At 39.8% G+C, this 20,047-nt stretch overlaps 1 protein-coding gene across 4 annotated transcripts in view; it reads left to right on the forward strand.

Annotated features, from left to right (window-relative positions):
- Positions 1–14,699: 14,699 nt before the first annotated feature.
- FILIP1 (filamin A interacting protein 1) overlaps positions 14,700–20,047 on the forward strand; it is a 91,105-nt gene continuing 85,757 nt past the window's right edge. For 2 of the 4 annotated variants that reach the window (XM_058176130.1, XM_058176140.1), the window contains exon 1: positions 14,700–15,215. The gene's annotated coding sequence lies outside the window, so the exon portion shown is untranslated. The remainder of the gene's footprint in view (positions 15,216–20,047) is intronic. The other 2 variants (XM_058176150.1, XM_058176158.1) reach the window with 2 other exon arrangements.

Raw genomic sequence — 20,047 nt, forward strand, 5'->3', positions numbered from 1 at the left:
CCCAGTCACATGACCACCTACCCGTGCCCACTCAGCCGCTCATTAGGCAGATCATATTAGTGATCCGTGGGATTTAAAATTATGAATTTAGCGGTCCCCGAAAGGTTGGTGATTCCTGGTTTAGAGAACAGAACTAAAAGAATGGGTGGTTTCCTCCCATTTTATTAACCAAATAAATTTGTCATCAAATGCTACCAAATGGAGAGGAAGCAACCACCTATCATTTTCTTTAGGGAGGGAGAGATTGGGGTTTCAAAGCAAGCTTTGACACTACTAGACAGATTGCTAAACTCTTTTCCGACTTCTGCAGAAGTTCAGTTGAAAGGAACTCAACTAACAGATGACCAGTAATGAAAAAGGAGCCTCATTGTGATGTGGTGAAGAGGGCTGGGCAGTTCCCCTATCGGACAGGTGCTCTTCTTTTTGATATAGGTTTAAAACTCTTCTGAAAAAATATTAAACCAGCAGCCCAGTTAATAAGGGTTTGATGAGGGGGCTGTACCAGGGGTGAAATCCAGCAGGTTCTGACAGGTTCTGGAGAACCGGTAGCAGAAATTTTGAGTAGTTTGGAGAACCAGCAAATGCCACCTCTGGCTGGCCCCAGGAGTGGGGAGGGAATGAGGATTTTGCAGTATCCTTCCCCTGCCACACCTACCAAGCCACGCCCACCAAGCCACACCCACAGAACCAGTAGTAAAAAAATTTGGATTTCACCACTGGTCTGTACCATGAAGCTTCTCTGCTGCTTCATCAGTCAGCCCCTTCCCATCACGATCACATACCTCTGCTATTTGGACCAATCCATTTTATAGAATTCCAGCATGCTGGCTCAAGAATTCTCAGAACTGAGGTCTACTTATCTTAAAATTTGCCAAGTTTGAAAAACACTGCCCTAGATGGAATACATGAATTTGAGTATCTTGATAGCAACAGCATCTGGAGGCTCTTGCTGCCTTTGTTGGAAGAATAAAAGCAGCATATGTACAACATCACAGTGCATATATGAAAGGAGTGAGGCTCGCCTCAGCACCATTTGCTTATTTACATGACTGTTGCCCTTTCTTGGAAGCAAGTTGGCTAAAAATCAGAAAACGAAGGTATTTTAAAGTTTACAAGTGCTAATAGAACAACTACATTGTTCAATATATTGTCTGTTGCTAGGGTTTAAGATTGGTCAGAACAACAATGACTATGTAAGAGTATACTTCTGCCTACTTTGTTTTATGGAAGTGACTGTGGGAAATGTTAAGAAAAATATAAAAGTAAGTTTGAATGATTGAAATCGGATGCTTAAGTGATAGCATGCTGTTATATGTACAGCCAGTTTGGTGTAGTGGTTAAGGCATCAGGCAAGAAAGCAGAAGATCATGAGTTCTCCTTCTGCCTTAAGTACAAAGCCAGCTGGGTGTTCTTGGGCTAGTCTCTCAATGCTAGGGAGCAGGTAGTGACAACCAAAGTGTCTGAAATCTTGCCCAGAAAACTGCCGGGACTACTCTAGGTAATCAAAAAGTAACATGGAAGTAACACATAATTTTTATTTTATTTATTTATTTATTTAATTGGATTTTTATACCGCCCTATCTCCCGAAGGACTCAGCCAGATAAAAATAAGCAAGAATAAATACAAGATAAAAACAATATTTAAAAAATTTATTAAATTGGCCCAAATTAAAATATAATTAAAACAGTAAAAAACCCATTTAAAACTGAAATCCTACGCCAGTCCTGCGCAAATAAATAGATATGTCTTCAGCTCGCGGTGAAAGGTTCGAAGGTCCGGAAGTTGGCGGAGTCCTGGGGGAAGCTCATTCCAGAGGGTGGGAGCCCCCACAGAGAAGGCCCTTCCCCTGGGTGTCGCCAGCCAACATTGCTTGGCGGACGGCACCCTAAGGAGTCCCTCTCTGTGAGAACGCACGGGTCGATGGGAGGCAATCGGTGGCAGTAGGCGGTCCCGTAAATAACCCGGCCCTATGCCATGGAGCGCTTTAAAGGTAGTAACCAACACCTTGAAGCGCACCCGAAAGACCACAGGTAGCCAGTGCAGCCTGCGCAGGAGAGGTGTCACATGGGAGCCACGAGCGGCTCCCTCTATCACCCGCGCAGCTGCATTCTGGACCAACTGGAGCCTCCGGGTGCTCTTCAAGGGGAGCTCCATGTAGAGAGCATTGGAGTAATCCAAGCGAGAGGTAACAAGAGCATGAGTGACCGTGCATAGGGCATCCTGGTCAAGGAAGGGGCGCAACTGGCGAATCAGGCGAACCTGATAAAAAGCTCTCCTGGAGACGGCCGTCAAGTGATCTTCAAAAGACAGCCGCCCATCCAGGAGAATGCCCAAGTTGCGCACCCTTTCCATCGGGGCCAGTGACTCACCCCCAACAGTCAGCCGCAGCTGCAGCTGACTGTACCGGGGTGCCGGCATCCATATCACTCCGTCTTGGAGGGATTGAGCTTGAGCCTGTTTCTCCCCATCCAGACCCGTACGGCTTCCAGACACCGGGACAGCACTTCAACAGCTTCATTGGGGTGGCCCGGGGTGGAAAAGTACAGCTGAGTATCATCAGCATACAGCTGGTATCTCACCCCAAAACCACTGATGATCTCACCCAGCGGCTTCATATAGATGTTGAACAGGAGAGGCGAGAGAATCGACCCCTGCAGCACCCCACAAGTGAGGCGTCTCGGGGTCGATCTCTGCCCCCCTGCCAACACCGTCTGCGACCGGTCAGAGAGATAGGAGGAGAACGGTGCCTCCCACTCCCAAACTCTCCAACTGGTGCAGCAGGATACCATGGTCGATGGTATCAAAAGCCACTGAGAGGTCTAATAGGACCAAGGCAGAGGAATAACCCCTATCCCTGGCCCTCCAGAGATCATCAACCAACGCGACCAAAGCCGTCTCCGTACTGTATCCGGGCCGAAAGTCGGATTGGAACGGGTCTAGATAGACAGTTTCATTGAGGTATTGGGGTAATTGACATGCCACCACGCTCCCTACAACCTTCACCACAAAGCGAAGGTTGGAGACCGGACGATAATTTCTTAAAACAGCTGGGTCCAGGGAAGGCTTCTTGAGGAGGGGTCTCACCACCGCCTCTTTCAAGGTGGCAGGGACAACCCCTTCCATCAAAGAAGCATTGATAATCCCCCGGAGCCAGCCTCGTGTCACCTCCTGCGTGGCCAGTACCAGCCAGGAGGGGCACGGGTCCAGTAAACATGTGGTGGCATTAAACCTCCCCAACAACCTGTCCATGTCCTCAGGAGCCACAGGATCAAATCCATCCCAAACGGTCTCAACACGACGAGTCTCTGACCTCTCACTTGGATCCACCCAATTTTGATCCAGACCATCCCGAAGCTGAACGATTTTATCGTATAGATAACCACTAAACTCCTCGGCACGCCCTTGCAATGGGACATCCCGCACCCCCTGTTGAAGGAGGGAGCGGGTCACCCGAAACAGGGTGGCCGGGCGGTTATCTGCCGATGCAATGAGGGAGGAGACGTAAAGACGTCTCGCTTCCCTCAGAGCCACTAGGTAGGTCTTACTATAAGACCTAACTAGTGTCCAGTCAGCCTCCGAATGGCTGGATCTCCAGGCACTCTCTAGGCGTCTTCTCCGGCATTTCTTCTCCCTCAGCTCCTCAGTAAACCAAGGAGCTGGTTGAGACCTACACCGGGTCAGAGGCCGCAAAGGCACGACACGGTCTAGAGCCCCAGCCGCAGCCAGTTCCCAAGCCGCAACTAGTTCTTTGGCCGTGCCGTTGGTGTATGCAAGAAATAGAAGGTTTTTTTGGGGGAGAGGGGGTGCCTTCAAATCAGTCAAGCAACTATACTACTGGTTTCCTTTTGTCTTTCCCAAATAAATGTTTAAATAAAAGTTAACATGATTCAGATAAATATAATTTAGCATGTCCACATTAACCTATGCTAATATAGAAGTGAAATGCCAAGTTAGAGTTCTGGAAAAAAAAATACCTTTAGTGTCGAGTGACAACTCACATGATCATAGTTCTACAAAGAATTTGTGTATCTCTTTATTATATAGTGATTGCAATAGCAATAATGAATGCATTTCAACATTTTTAGTTCAAATTGAACCCCTTGTGATTCAGATAGAGAAAGTAAAAATCTGGAACATTTCTGTTTGCAGTATCTTCAGATTTTAAGTGGTTCATTAACTGATTGAACCATTAATAAATATTTATGGATCTTACCCTCCTTCATCCAAATGTACTATATGATATTCTCCAATTTGTTGGGAAATACATTTTTGTTTTAATAGCCCACGTCTGTTTGAATAACAGGCTAGATAAATGTTTCAGACAAAAAAAAATCAATGCTATGTGGAAAACATGTTTTGGTTGACATTCAAAGCATACTTACATGGAAACAAGATCCACTGATCTCCATGGAACTAACCTCTGAGTAAACATGCCTAGAATAGTATATTAATCCACCCTATTTCCTTTACTGCTATCTGTTTTACAGTGCATTCAGCTATATTTAATAGGAATGCTTCTAGGAAGGAAGGAGTGCAGTGCTGAAGTCAATTCTGTGTTCAAAGCTATAACACAGGAAGTGTTGAATCCCATGTTACTCCAATAACTCTTGATAAAAGTGGATCTTATAGATAGAATTTATTTACTTATTAAATGTATATACCACACATCTCACTATCAAGCAACTCTGGGCTCTGGAATTCTGGGAATTATTGGTTTTATTAATTTATTATTCATTGTTCTGAATTAAAAATACCCTAAATAAGTAAATTAATGTATACCATTCTTTCTATACACCCATCATCTTTTTATACAAAGGTTTATTATTGTATCAGTAGTAACCCCTTCAGATACTTCCAGATAAGATTTTCACCATGCAATTGTTCTGCTCTAGAAAAAGTGGAATTTTTCTAGAGACTAGGGTTTCCAGATGTAGAGATTCAGTTTCCATCTAAAATGGCTGTTTTTCTTTCTATCTATCATGTAGTATTTTTTTAATATTGAAAAAAATTGTGAGGGTTAACATATGTTTATAGCTATTTAAAGATATGATATGGCAATTTCTTTGGAAACCTGTTTACATTTGAAAAGAAAAAAATATTGTTTTGATAATTTAGAAATGAATTCCCTAATTACCTTGCTATAATAATTTTGGTATTGTACCAATATTCCTTTTTATGCTTTCTGGTTCCTATTTCCCTAAGGGGGACAGAAAGATGGCGCCTTCATATACTTTCACTTGACTAGGTGGCTTAAAATTATCAGCACCTCCAAATTTTCCTCTGGAACAATCCAATTTCAGAATTAAGATGATTAAAATATGCAGTTTAACTATAGGGTCAGGTTATGAACAATTTACAGACATAAGATTTCCCTTTTCACGTTATCTTACTCATTGGGACACAAGTTTCCTGTGTTGCTCCACAGGAAACATTGCAGAAATTAGGCACTAACCACTTACCCATTTCTGATTGTTTGCAACAGTTAAAGGAACTATGTCTGAATAAAGGCAGGACATGATCTAACCAAAGCCTCACACCAATGTTTCATTCAAAGAGGTTGAAAGTGCTATTTTATGCATGTATACTCTGCATGTATTCTATGGCGTTCAGAAAGTAGATACAGACTAAACTGTGTGTTTAACCATCCTAGTGAAGTAAGTGGGATATGACTGAAATTATAGCAGGGTACTGTGTTTTGGGCAACAATTTATTGTGAGTGCAATAAATGTCCCCACCCATTTATTGCACTGATATCTGTGAAGGAGAGAGAGAGAGAGAGAGAATGCTGTTTTTGACTACAATTCTAAATGTTCTTATGTGGAGTAAATACTCAGTGGATACTTATTTTATTTGTTTGTTTGTTTATTCAGTTTTTGTTCCGCCCATCTCCCCTACAAGGTGGATTTTGGATATATATTTCTATACTGCCTTGATGCATCACTTGAGAAAGAGTGTAATAGTCTGTGATAGCTAAACCAATCAAACTCGATTGCAGAAAATATGACTTTAGTAACAGAATTGTTAATGCCTGGAATGTACTACCAGACTCTGTTGTCTCATCCCAAAACCCCCAAAACTTTAACCTAAGACTGTCTACTATTGACCTCACCCCGTTCCTAAGAGGTCTGTAAGGGGTGTGCCTAAGAGCACCAGTGTGCCTACCGTCCCTGTCCTAATGTTCCTTTTAGTTGTATTCATTTGATGTATTCAATTCATGCTTATACTTATATATATATTATCAAATATGTACTCGACAAAATAAATAAATAAATAAAATCAACATAAGGAAAAACTGCAAGAAACAGTCTGATTGTTTTTGATATAAACTGCTAATTAACTTGAGTTTTAAAACATTTCTCTTCCTAAGCAAGAAAACAGCTACATGCATAGAAGGAATTCTATTATCGAGAGCCATTTGAAGGCTATTCTTCCTTTAGCCCTTGAGAATGTTATCCTTGCATGACTGCATTGCTTCTGAACAATTCAGTTCGGTCAGCAGATGTCAAGATACCAATGTCATAACCAGGGCATAAGTATTTATTTATAGATTAGGAATAAGAATAGTGAATGAGTTACAAAAGTAAGTATGGAATCAGAGTGTTTCTTTTCAGATAATCCCAATTATCTGATCTTGAAACGGGATTGAGGAAGCTGTGGAGATCTTGCTCCCGGAGAATCATTTATATAATCTCTGTCTTTTAGTTTTAGTGGGTTTGATATCATTGCAAATGGGTTCCAGCAATTTGGAAAGCCACAAATTTCCCAGTCTGGTTTGTAGTACTATGCCTTTGCACATCAGGCAGCATATTTAGAGTGACCTTAACTTTTATTTATCAGTTGTAGAACATGATAGCACCAACTGACTTTGTCCGGTCTTCAAAAAGCTAAGCAGGACTATACTAGACTAGTACTTGGATAAGAGACCACCATGAAAGCGAGACAGGGAAGTTAAGAAATCGTTACTGAACAACATGCCTTTGGGCATAAAGGACAGAGATAACAAACACTTTACTTCAGCTGATGTCATTCCAGCTATATCTAAAACATTAATTCCCAAAGTATTTACTCAGAAAGACCCTGTACTATAAAAGGTCTCTGCTCCAGAATAAGACAGTGGTGGCTTGCAGCCTGTTGAATACGGTGAAGAGGCCAAGCAGAGCAGTATGTGGTCAGAGCTGCTTCTTTATTTCACCGAAGGATGGAATTAACATTCTCTTTCCAAAAGATAAAGAAAAACGAATGCAATTTCAGATTGGATAAGGATTAGAAGAAAGCCTCTAGTCTTTAGCCTAGCTGTACCTTTTCAGAAGATCTCTCAAGGCAGAAGGGACTATTAGGGCTGTTCTATAGACAAGGTACGTCTATAGTAGGTCTATATAGTATGTATGTATGTATATCTGTCTGTCTGTCTGTCTGTTTGTCTGTCTGTCTATCTGTCTATATGTCTATATATAGTGTGTGTGTATATGTATGTATGTGTATACACACACACACATCTATATAGTGTGTGTGTGTGTGTGTGTGTGTGTGTATGTTTTCGTAGGTTTTCATGGGATTAGGTATGTAGCAAGCTCGAGAAACACGAAGCCGAAGACACCAGCCTGAAGATGATGAGTGAGACTTCGTCGAAACGTCGCTAAGATACTCTCAACCTTACACGGGAAAAGACCCGAAAATGCCAAACCTACCTACCTACCTACCTACTATAGACGTACTATAATATATATATATATGTATATATAAATGTATATATACATATATATATATATATTATAGTACGTCTATAGTAAGGGACATGGTGGCTCAGTGGCTAGGATGCTGAGCTTGTCGATCGAACGGTTGGCAGTTCAGCGGTTCAAATCCCTAGTGCCACGTAACGAGGTGAGCTCCCGTTACTTGTCCCAGCTTCTGCCAACCTAGCAGTTCGAAAGCACGTAAAAAATGCAAGTAGAAAAATAGGGACTAGCTTTGGTGGGAAGGTAACAGTGTTCCGTGCACCTTTGGCGTTAAGTCATGCTGGCCACATGACCACGGAGACGTCTTCGGACAGTGCTGGCTCTTCGGCTTTGAAACGGAGATGAGCACTGCGCCCTAGAGTCGGGAACAACTAGCACATACGTGCAAGGGGAACCTTTACTTTACCTTTATAGACATGGCCTGAGATCAGCAACAGGGAGTAAGGAATCCTGCTGCCCCTCAAGAAGGCCATGAAGACTTCGTTCTTTCCCTGGGCCATGGAGATTTGTGGTATGCTACAATGCTGCAATTTTTGTAACCCTTGATTATTGTCCTGTATGAAATCTTGAGTTTTATAGTTAGGTGATCATACAAATCCAATCAATCAATCCATCTATCAACGAATAGAAGTGCTGCACAGAAGACTTGGAATCAGGAGACCACAAGTTCTGTGGTGCAAGTTCTGGCCCAAACCAGAATATAACTAAAGAACAATAATGATGCAGGCTGAAGAATGTACTTGAAGTAAGAGTCAAACGAACAGCAGCACACCAGACATATTAACCTAGGATAAATAGCAAGGGCAGAAAATAATTTCATAATCCAGAAATATATGCTAGTGTTCCACTCAGGAGCTTACTTATGCCCTCCAGGTTCTTTTAATAAAAAACAAAACACAATAAAATAGAAGGCTGGCAAATTGCAAAACAAAACATTAGCCTCTATGTCTTTGACTCTACAAAAATTTCTCTGAGATGATAGATAACATCCTGTGGCATTTATCTGCCACAGGATGTTTTGTGATATTTTGTGATAGGCCATTCCCATTGCAGCAGCCATTTTGTGAAATCCCCCACCATATGCCTTCAAAATTCCTTATGTGTTCCCAGTTCAGCATATCTATCTTAACATAACATAACATAACATAACATAACATAACATAACATAACATAACATAACATAACATAACATAACATAACATAACATAACATAACATAACATAACATAACATAACATAACAACAGAGTTGGAAGGGACCTTGGAGGCCTTCTAGTCCAACCCCCTGCCCAGGCAGGAAACCCTACACCATCTCAGTCAGATGGTTATCCAACATTTTCTTAAAAATTTCCAGTGTTGGAGCATTCACAACTTCTGCAGGCAAGTCGTTCCACTTATTAATTGTTCTAACTGTCAGGAAATTTCTCCTTAGTTCTAAGTTGCTTCTTTCTTTGATCAGTTTCCACCCATTGCTTCTTGTTCTACCCTCAGGTGCTTTGGAGAACAGCCGACTCCTCTTCTTTGTGGCAGCCCTGAGATATTGGAACACAGCTATCATGTCTCCCCTAGTCCTTCTTTTTATTAAACTAGACATATCCAGTTCCTGCAACCGTTCTTCATATGTTTTAGCCTCCAGTCCCCTAATCATCTTTGTTGCTCTTCTCTGCCCTCTTTCTAGAGTCTCAACATCTTTTTTACATCGTGGCAACCAAAACTGGATGCAATATTCCAAGTGTGGCCTTACCAAGGCATTATAAAGTGGCACTAACACTTCACGTGATCTTGATTCTATCCCTCTGTTTATGCAGCCCAGAACTGTGTTGGCTTTTTTAGGAGCTGCTGCACACTGCTGGCTCATATCTAAATGATTATCCACTAGGACTCCAAGATCCCTCTCACAGGTACTACTATTGAGCAAGGTACCACATATACGGTACCGGTGCATTTTGTTTTTTTGGCCTAAATGTAGAACCTTACTTTTTTCACTGTTGAATTTCATTTTGTTAGATAGCACCCAATGTTCAAGTCTGTCAAGATCTTTCTGTAACTTGAGCCTATCTTCTGGAGTGTTGGCTATTCCTGCCATCTTGGTGTCATCTGCAAATTTGATGAGTTCCCCATCTGTCCCCTTGTCCAAGTCATTGATGAAGATGTTGAAAAGTACTGGGCCTAAAACAGAGCCCTGGGCATACTTCCCTCCATGTGGATGTAGTTCCGTTGAGGATTACACGTTGAGTGCAGTTGGTCAGCCAGTTACGAATCCATCTGGTGGTGGTGCGGTCTAACCCACATTTTTCTACTTCATCTAGTAGTAGGTTATGGTCTACTTTATCAAATGCTTTACTGAAGTCCAAGTAAATTATATCGACAGCATTCCTCTGGTCTACTAATTTTGTCATTTTGTCAAAGAATGCGATAAGACTAGTCTGGCATGATCTGTTTTTGACAAACCCATGTTGGCTTTTGGTTATTACTTTGTTTGCTTCTAGGTGATTCGTTGCTTGATTATCTTTTCCAGAATCTTCCCCGGTATTGAGGTCAGGCTGATAGGTCTGTAGTTTCCTGGATCTGTTTTTTTTCCTTTTTTGAAGATGGGAACTACATCAGCTCTTTTCCAGTCCTCTGGCAGCTCCCCTGTGCTCCAGGATCTTTGAAAGATATAGTTCAGTGGTTCTGAGATTTCGTCTGCCAGTTCCTTCAGAACCTTGGGGTGTAATCCAATCCGGTCCTGGTGATTTGAACTCGTCTAGGGTAGACAGGTGTTCACTTACCATTTTCTTCCCTATTTTAACTTGTGTTTCTAATCTGTTTTTTGTAGTGCTGTTTTTGATAGGTTGGATTGTTTTTTCCTTTTGTGTAAAGACAGATGCAAAATATGAGTTAAGTAGATCTGCTTTCTCCCTGTTGCTTGTCATCTTCTTGCCACTTTCTCCCAGCAATGGGCCAATTGTTTCCTTGACTTTTTTCTTGTTTTTAACATGTTGGAAGAAGCTTTTTTTGTTATGTTTTACTTTTGTCGCTAGCCTTTGTTCATTGTGAGCCTTAGCTTTCCTCACTTCATCTTTATAGGCTCGGGCTATTTGCTGATATTCTGCCTTAGTTATTTGCCCCTCTTTCCACTTTTTATATTTGTCCTTTTTGTCTTTCAATTTGTCAGATAGTTCTTTATGCATCCATGCTGGTTTCTTTTGAGATCTATTATTTTTCTTCTTCATTGGTATTGTGTTAGACTGCGCTTTTATAATCTCACTTTTCAAAATTTCCCAAGCTTCTTGAGTTGTTTTCCCCCTGAGGATTCTCATCCATTGAATCCTTCTCAAGCTCTCTCTAAGTTTATTGAAATTAGCTCTCTTAAAGTCCAAGACTCTAGTTTGACTTTGTTCTACTACTTGTATTTGCTTAATGTCGAATTCCAATATTGTGTGGTCACTTGCCCCCAAGGTTCCTGTAGCTTCAACACCTTCTATCATTTCATCTCTGTTAGTGAGAATTAAGTCCAATATGGCTGATCCCCTTGTCGCCTTCTCTATTTTTTGGGAAACAAAGTTGTCTGCTAGGTTTGTTAGGAACCTGTTGGATCTTCCACTTGGTGCAGAGTTTGTTTCCCAGTTGATGTCAGGGTAGTTAAAATCCCCCATTACTACTGTGATGTGCTTCCTACATACCTTAGTTAGCTGACTAGCAAAAAGTTCATCTACTTCCTCTGTTTGGTTGGGTGGCCTATAGTATAGACCTATGGCAATATCGTTTTTCACTCCTTTTATATTGACCCAAATACATTCAAGATGATTTTCATCATTGTTGTGCTCTATTTCTGTAGAGATGTAGTTATTTCTTATATATAGTGCAACTCCACCTCCTCTTTTATTTGGTCTATTTCTTTTAAATAATTTATATCCCTCTAGCTGTATGTTCCATTTGTCAGTTTCATCCCACCAAGTTTCCGTAATGGCAACAATATCATATCTGCCCTCATTTACTTGAATTTCTAATTCACCCTGTTTATTCCTCATACTCTGTGCATTGGTGTATAGACATTTGAGTACATTTGGATTGTGTTGTGTCTTGCCCGCCCTCAGAGCAGCCGGGGCCTTCTTACCTGCTCCCGAACACTGAGGAATGTATGCCTCCCGGCCCAAGTCCTGGCTCCATGCCCACACAAACTGCAGAAGAAGGAGCATCTCCCGGCCCCAGCCCTGACTCCATGCCCAGGCAAACGGAGCAGCTAGACCCCTCCCCCTCCTCCACAGCATGTGAGCCTGAGGAGGGTTTATTCCCAACAGCTGCTGATTGGTGTGACCCTCGCATCAGAAGGCTGGATAGGCGGAGGCAACAGAAGAAAAGGAGGGGCAGGCCTTAATGAGTGCTGAGTCATGGAGCCACACCCCATGGCCTATATAAAGGATCTGCTTTCTGGCAGTCTCTGAGTCAGGCAAAAGTCGAACTTATCTTGCTGAAGTCACTTACTGGTCTCCTGCCTGCTCTGAGGACTTTGCTAGGACTTTGGGCAGAGCTGCAGAGGCAAGCCTGATTCGGATTTCCCTGACCCGGCCGTCAGCGGAGGAGTGGGACACGACAGATTGACCTTGTGTTTACTGTCTACATAACCTGTGTTGACTGCCCCTACTTTCTTGCCACCTGTTGGTTTAGTGCACATGGTATGGCACTCACTGTTAAATGCTTGGTTTTGCTTGATAGCAGGGCTGATAGTCTTACCCATACAGACATCTATGTTACATGTACTGATAACCTTTTTAGTTTTCGATTTTCGTTTTAGTTTTAGATTTTCGATCTTCATGTCTTTTGTCTAAGTAAATTTTGCAATGTGTACTTGAGTCATTAGTTTGGTAGCCACACAGATAGATGAAACTTTTTAATTTGAGGCTTAGTAGCTCTTTATGGGAACTTTTATCTATGAAAAAACTATAGGAAATAATGTTAAATCATGAAGAATTCATATAAGGAAAATGTAAAATAAATACCTAAGAGAATATAGATTAAGTTATTTGGGGTTCATGCCATCAGCAGAATCAGTGAAACCTACATTTTTCCTCAAAACATACTGTCCTAAGAATGTTCTTTTGAACAGATAAAAAACCAAATGTGCTTCCTTGTAAGGAGGAAATCAAAAGTCATGCATCCAGAAACAATATCCACCATGGCCTCAGTCCAATTATGTTGATTCTTTTTCAATTGCCTTCTAAAGACTTAAAAACTGAGCGTGTTAGCAAACTGCATTTAAGGCTTAGCCAGAGTGAGGACATAAATATATAATTCTGCTTTTGTTTACTTTCATGAATTGCCAGCTTTTATTGATATATTTTCTTCTTAGTCTACTAGTAATAAAAGTAGAGAATGTTTGTCATTTTATTTTATTCTTTTTACATATTCTAGGAAGCTCCAGTTTGGTCAAAGAAATAGAGCTGGGTATCTGGGAATAATTAAGCTTTCCCCTGCAATATGTTTTAGATTCAATCTGACCTTTTATCTATAGTTACATAAACCACAACAGTTTTTCTCACCATGGGATTACCTCGATTTTCAGATGTGATTTAAGCGTGGAAATTGGATAGGAGTGTTAAAGATATTCTCTGGATTCACACATTATGCCATGTTATTAGTCAGTTTGTTTGGCTTTCCCCAATCTAAATGCTGTCCAGATGGAGATCTATCCCAGAATTGTAATTCATCACTATGCTGACCGGAAATACTGGGAGTCAGTGTTCACCAATCTGGAAGGCAAACAGGTTAGGGAAAATTTGTATATTAATATAATGTGCAATACCAGCCAATTGTGAGTACATTAAGCTATAATTATTTTAATTCTGATGCTGACAGTTATAAGTCATTCAGCACACATTTTGCCTTTAGTAAATGGAGATAATGTCCTGTTGTTCCCAGATTGAAAGCAAAGCAAATCAACTATTCTTGTTAAGATTCCTACTTTTTCTTGAATTGACTTTGACCCACTTCTCACCTATAACGTGAAAACAAATCAACGATTGAAACTGATTCACAGATTGGTTTTTCATAGAAGCTGATTAAGATTGGTTTGTCATAGTAGCGGATTATGTAAATGATCTGCTAAAATGCCAAGCTACCTCACAGATGCCTGGTTAACATGTAATGCACCAATTTTATTTGCTTCACAATAGGCAAACTGATTTAAACATGCTCTTCATGTGTCACATTTTCTCCTAGTGAATACCACTGACCTTTCAAAGATTTAGTTTTCTGATTTTTTAAAAAAATTCAATTAAAGTAAGAATAAATATGACAATGATTAAGTGGATGGTAGTTCTTTTTTGAAATGTTAAATGAAATCCAGTCATTTGTTTTGTTGACTGAAGTGCAAGTCAGAAAGGGAATTATTTCTTTTCCTTAATCACCCAGCTCCCACTTCCAAATCTGCAGAATAGATTTTGGCAGCACAGAATTGGGAGGGAAAGTAATATTGAACAAAGAAATATAAGGTCGGATGATGTTCCCATAGGGGAAATGGGCAATGAATAGTCGTTAGAAATGCATTAAACCTTCAAACTCCTTTTTATGGGAATTTTAGATCCCCACTTGACCATCTCTGAGCTTGAGTACTGAAAATTGGTATCCAAGTTTTCTGCTAATTTAAGAGAAGAAATACAGAGAAAGTACAATATAAGCCCTAACATATTTACCTTCCTGCTAATCCACAAGATCCCAGGAACATTCCAGATCTACCATCTGTATTATATTGTTTTCCTACAACAGTCCAGATTTTCCAGCCTGAAAAATTGTGCCTACAAACAAGGCCCTGCTCTATGTCTCATTCTCTCCTCAGCTCCATAGTAACTCTCCATCTATGCTGATTGTTTATAGTCACAGGAAAATTTTGCTTAGAGAGCGCGAAAAACGCTTCCTTTGCCTATACTGAGGTGAGCCACTGAGCAACACAGTTCCATATCCACTGATAGCTCGGCAGCTGAGGAGCCAGGCAGAGCCTGCTCCAAACTTCTCAGCTGTTGACAGGCTTGACTTGCTGAGAACACTGGATAAATATAGCACCAGCGAGCTCAGCTCCACAAAGTTATTGCTCTCAGCAGCCTGCAAGGAGCCCAGGAGAGTGGAAATGCAATCTCAGAACTTCACTGCCAAAGCTCAGCTCCCACAGAGCAACAGTTGTGGGTGGGGGCAAACCAACCAGGAGAAGAAGCCTTTCTAAACAAAAGCCTGGGTGAAACCTAAGAGAGCATTTGTAGCTCCTCTTTCTTCTGACCAGTATCTCTCAGAACAGGAACTACGTTCCTCTTCGGCTCTCTGTTTCTCTGTTTCCTGCATGACTTCAGTCCCTGGTAGATCAAGAAAGAGAAGAAAGATTAAAATTTGCCCAGTACTTTTCTGGGCCTGGATACTTTTCAATCTTGGTCATGTAACACACATGGTCTTCCAGGAACACACATCCTTCTACAGAACTGGCATCTAAGTGCCTGTTTTCAGCTGGAAGGTAAGACTTAACTGATATTTCTCTCCCACCTTCCCTCCCAAATGATTGGTTTGTTTGTTTTCTTCCTTAAAAATGGCTCCCTGGTTCTTTTTAACACCCCTGTCCTGACCCCAATCTGTTTGCCTTCTGTTCTTAAATGTTCTGTCTAGTTTGAAAAGTTGAGAAAAGAGAAAGAGACAAGACAGGCTTTCTTTTGCTTTTAGCAATATAGAGAAATCATCACCTTCAGAGCTCTCCGCTGAACTTGCTGGGCTAAGGGCAACGGTCTAAAAACAGAACTGGAGACATAATGACAGGAGATAGGAGACAAAAACAAGATGAGAAAGAGTGATGCCTGACTGTGGAAAACTGCATGCTGTCAGAAAAGATCTTAATGTCCCTCCCTCCAAAAGAACTCCCAGGGATATATACATAGAGGATTCACTCTTTCCCCTCTTTTTAACTATCTTTTTAAAAACATCCTCATAGTTAGGAAACCTAGGAATGAAATCAGTATGATAAATAAGAAAAAAATAGGGATGTAGTAATCCTCTGAATTAATCTTGTGCCTTGTTTCTTATTTCTTTTCTCTCTTTTTTTTGTTTGTACTTCTGTAGAATTAACTACGTTTTATTTTGCCTCTCTGATGGTTGTCTCATCAGATAAAAAAAAATCTCTATCATATTAAATTACCATCTGAATGTTTATCATGCATACCACTCCAAGAGCCTGCTCCCTTGGCACTCATATACAAGATCATTCTGAAATAAAGCAATGACAACCAATATTTGTAAAACTTAAATATATCTTCATGGAAAAATGATAGTTCATCCTTCCCTGACCCTCTCCCCTTCCCTCTGTTAGTCTCTCAACTTATTTGTGAGTGTCTTGGAAATATTCCTATCAAAAGGCATTCATCTGCAAGTAATTTACACACAGTGGATAATTCGCTATAAAATCCAGTAGAAGAGGGATGGATAGGAAACCTTGTATGCTTTTATAAAATGACTCGGAAACATTAGTAAGGCAGGGCAGGCAAACATCTCAAATGAAATAATAAAATAAATAGTGATTAGACTTTTAGTTTAGACTTGAATCAAAAAGTAGTTATGGCAACAAATGCATAAATAAAAGCAATACATAATTTATTGGAGAAAAAGGCTTGCAAAGAGGCTTACTAAATCTGATGACAAAAAGTATTCAAGTGGAATGCCAGCATGATATGTTAGTGTTACAAGAATGCAATCACTAGGTCTTCTTTCATATTTCTAGTTCTGATCAGTGCCAAAACAAGGAAGATGGAAATGTATTGCTTTCATTCAGTATTTAAAGAAATAAGCCTATCTAGCTGGAATACAGAGTGACTAGCAGCACACTTCTATAATTTCTATTCAGAAATAAAGGCCAATCTTATTCTAACTGATTACTTTGAAGTAAGGTTAATGGAATACAAGGGAACCAGCCTCTGGGTAGATTGGCGAAAGGCATTTGACAAGTACAAAATGTGATTATGTCACTAATCACATGTCTTTGATATTAGTAACTAATTAACTTGACATAACTACTGACATAGTAATGGAAAAAATTAGATTGAACCTCAAGAATGAGATAGAGAAAAATAGGTTACCTATGTTCTAGAAATTTATGAATTTCCTATTTAGAATCAGCACCATCTTCCAAGGATCTTGGATTTCTGGTATCTTCAATCCATTTTGGAGAATATATTATTTTTGCAATCTGCCCCTGTTCCAAAGAAGAATCAATCTCTGGTCCCAATGCAAAGACTCTTGCCAATTCAGTGGCGTTAGTAATGAAATATATGAATATATTATTTACAGTCACCAGTACATCAGTGACAAACCACCACAATATCATTTTCTTCTTAATACTGATGAGAATTAAAGATTCGATAATGTCTAATGGAAAGAAAGCCAGGATGCAACAAAAAGAAAATTAAATAGAAAACAGGGAGGGTTTCATTTAATTGTTCCCTGCTTTTTTTAAAATGTTGAATGCTGCCCAGAGTTGTTATGGAGTCAAGCAGCTTTACGTAATTTAGATGATAATGATAGATGGATTATTGATAGATAGATAGATAGATAGATAGATAGATAGATAGATAGATAGATAGATAGATAGAGGCACCTAAAGCAGGAAACTCAAATGATGCTCCTACATCTTTTCCCTTGGCCCACAGCAATGAAATAACTGGTTTCTGTCTTTCCCTGCCCACGTCTACTCATGGTACTAGTCTAGTATCTACATCAATAGAAGAGAATTAAACATTTTAAATACTTCTTCAATCATTGTAATCATTTCAACACTTGGAACATTTCTTGCCTGCATAGTAAACACTGATATAGCCACTTGAATAATCAAATTTATCCTTTCTGGGCTTCCTTAGTATAAAAGTCCTAAATGATTTCTGATGGTCCATAGTAGCTTTCAATTTAGTGAAACGCTTATGAAGCCAGCCAGTCTCTTCTGAGTGTTTATGAACCATAGATATATTTTTAATTTCATCTGAAAAGATGCATTCTCCACTAATATGTGTTACGGGAAGCATTAAAAGAATTCAACAAAAGCATTTGTGGAAATAGGTGCTCATCTTACGTGTTTATATGTTCCAGACCAACCTTTTAAGTTGATACTGCTGAAATATATATTTAAAAATCTTTCAGGTCATTAGCTAAACTATTTGCATCAATATTGTGCATATCATCATATATCCACACTGTCTCTCCTCCCCTGCATTGTTAGGATATAGGGAGAGTTTTGAAATATCATATATTTTTCAAAAATTTCCATCTCAAATATTTTTTTACAGGAAAGTAGAAGGTATAATATATTGCTGATGAAAGAATTCAACTCTGAATTATAGTTTAGGGTCTCTTTTGGGATTGTTCCATGCCCAATAAAATGTCTTCTGTGATGATTCTTCTGTTCTTGAATGGCTGGTAAAATAATTTTGCCAGGACTTTCTTCTTCTAACTTCTGCGCATTCTTCAGAATTTTTTTCAAATCCTACATCTGATTAGTAAGATCGTAGGCATAACTGCTTTCTATTACTCCAGGTACATCAAGGGCAACATTTTGGACTTCCCGGTTTATAATATTTATTTCAAACCATGTCAAGTTGCCACCCTAACCAGATGTTTGTTTCTGGTGATTTCATTTCCCACGGTCATTACTTCCTGTCAAAGCATTAACCTCAATAATGGCAATTATTACATAATTTATCTTCTCAAGCTTGGTAGGCTTAACTGTACCCACTCAACTTTCCCATCATGTTGTTGCAGAGAAAACCATTTGTGTTTTGAAATACTTTTTTTTAAAAAAATAAATAAAATCAGCAGCCTCAAAGAAATTGATGAAGCAACAGTGAACAAAAAAAAAGCTTGAAGATTTAGTTCTCTGGTCAGCCTGCTACATTCTCCTGTTCTTTCTTTTTACCCATTATTATAAGCTAACGTCTTGTGTCAGTTACAAATCCCATATATTCCAGATTTTTAAGCAGCTTGTTTGTCAGACTAATCTAGACTATTATTCTAGAAACTATTATCTGTCACCACTGGAGTACTTACCCCACTGTAAGATGGGCAGTCAATAAATTTGATAAGTAAATAAACATTTTCATTGGAGCCTTTGTATTTCAATAAACCGTGGCTCAGTTCAGTCAGAGTTAGTGAGTTGTATGGACATAACCACTGCCTCTTCTCCTGAAAGGAATAGTTTCTTCTACTCTATAAATGGAATTACAGAAGGTGACGGTTGCTATTTTATTCTTTGGAAAACATTCATTATTATTGGCTGCTCTATAGCTATGAAGGTGAGATTTTTTTTTACTTTTGAGAATTTACATGGCTGCCTACCTATCTATCAATTTATTTATTTATTTTGTCACAACATCATACAAAAATATTATATAGTATATAAACATATATATTGAGTAAATATTAGGAGGTATATATATATATAGGAAGAAGAAAAGAAGAACAATAGGACAGGAACGGTAGGCACGTTTGTGTGCTTATGCACGCCCCTTATGGTCCTCTTAGGAATGGGGTGAGGTCAATAGTAGATAGTTTTTGGTTAAAGCTTTTAGGATTATGGGAAGAGACCACAGAGTCAGGTAAAGTATTCCAAGCACTGATGATTCTGTTACAGAAGTCATATTTTCTGCAATCTAGATTAAACCTCTCACCCAGAGGTCCTAGGTTTCTCACTAATATAAAAAAATCAGAATAAAAATAGGACAACCCTTCCCACTAGGCTTCAGACTGACCAAATTCTTACCCTCATGACTCGCCCCCAATGCTTGGGGAAGAACCAAGTCATCATAGCCTTTCAGAAGGTAGGAGCCTCTCAAATCTCAGATTAGAGGTTATTCCCAAGGGAATAAGAGAAAGCATACCTCTGAGGTCCAGCAAATGACATAATTTATGGAAAGGATCAGGTAGCATCCGCACCAAAGGTAATCACTCAAATATCCTGGCCTTTTGCTATGTAAGCCTTAAAAAGTGATAACCAGCACCTTGAATGGTACCTCAGAGCTACTGTGGCTCATGCAACAGTGGTGTAATTTAGGGGCAGTGGTGAAACCCAAATTTTTTTACTACTGGTTTTTTTGGGTGTGGCTTGGTGGGTGTGGCATGGCTTGGTGGGCGTGATGGGGAAGGATACTGCAAAATCTCCATTCCCACCCCACTCCAGGGGAAGGATACTGCAAAATCCCCATTCATTCCCCACTCCTGGGGGAAGGATAATGCAAAATCTCTATTCCCACCCCACTCTGGGGCCAGCCAGAGGTCATATTTGCCAGTTTTCTGAACTACTCAAAATTTCCTCTACCA

This window comes from Ahaetulla prasina, chromosome 1 (genome assembly GCF_028640845.1).
Source record: "Ahaetulla prasina isolate Xishuangbanna chromosome 1, ASM2864084v1, whole genome shotgun sequence".
NCBI classification, from domain to species: Eukaryota; Metazoa; Chordata; class Lepidosauria; order Squamata; family Colubridae; genus Ahaetulla; species Ahaetulla prasina.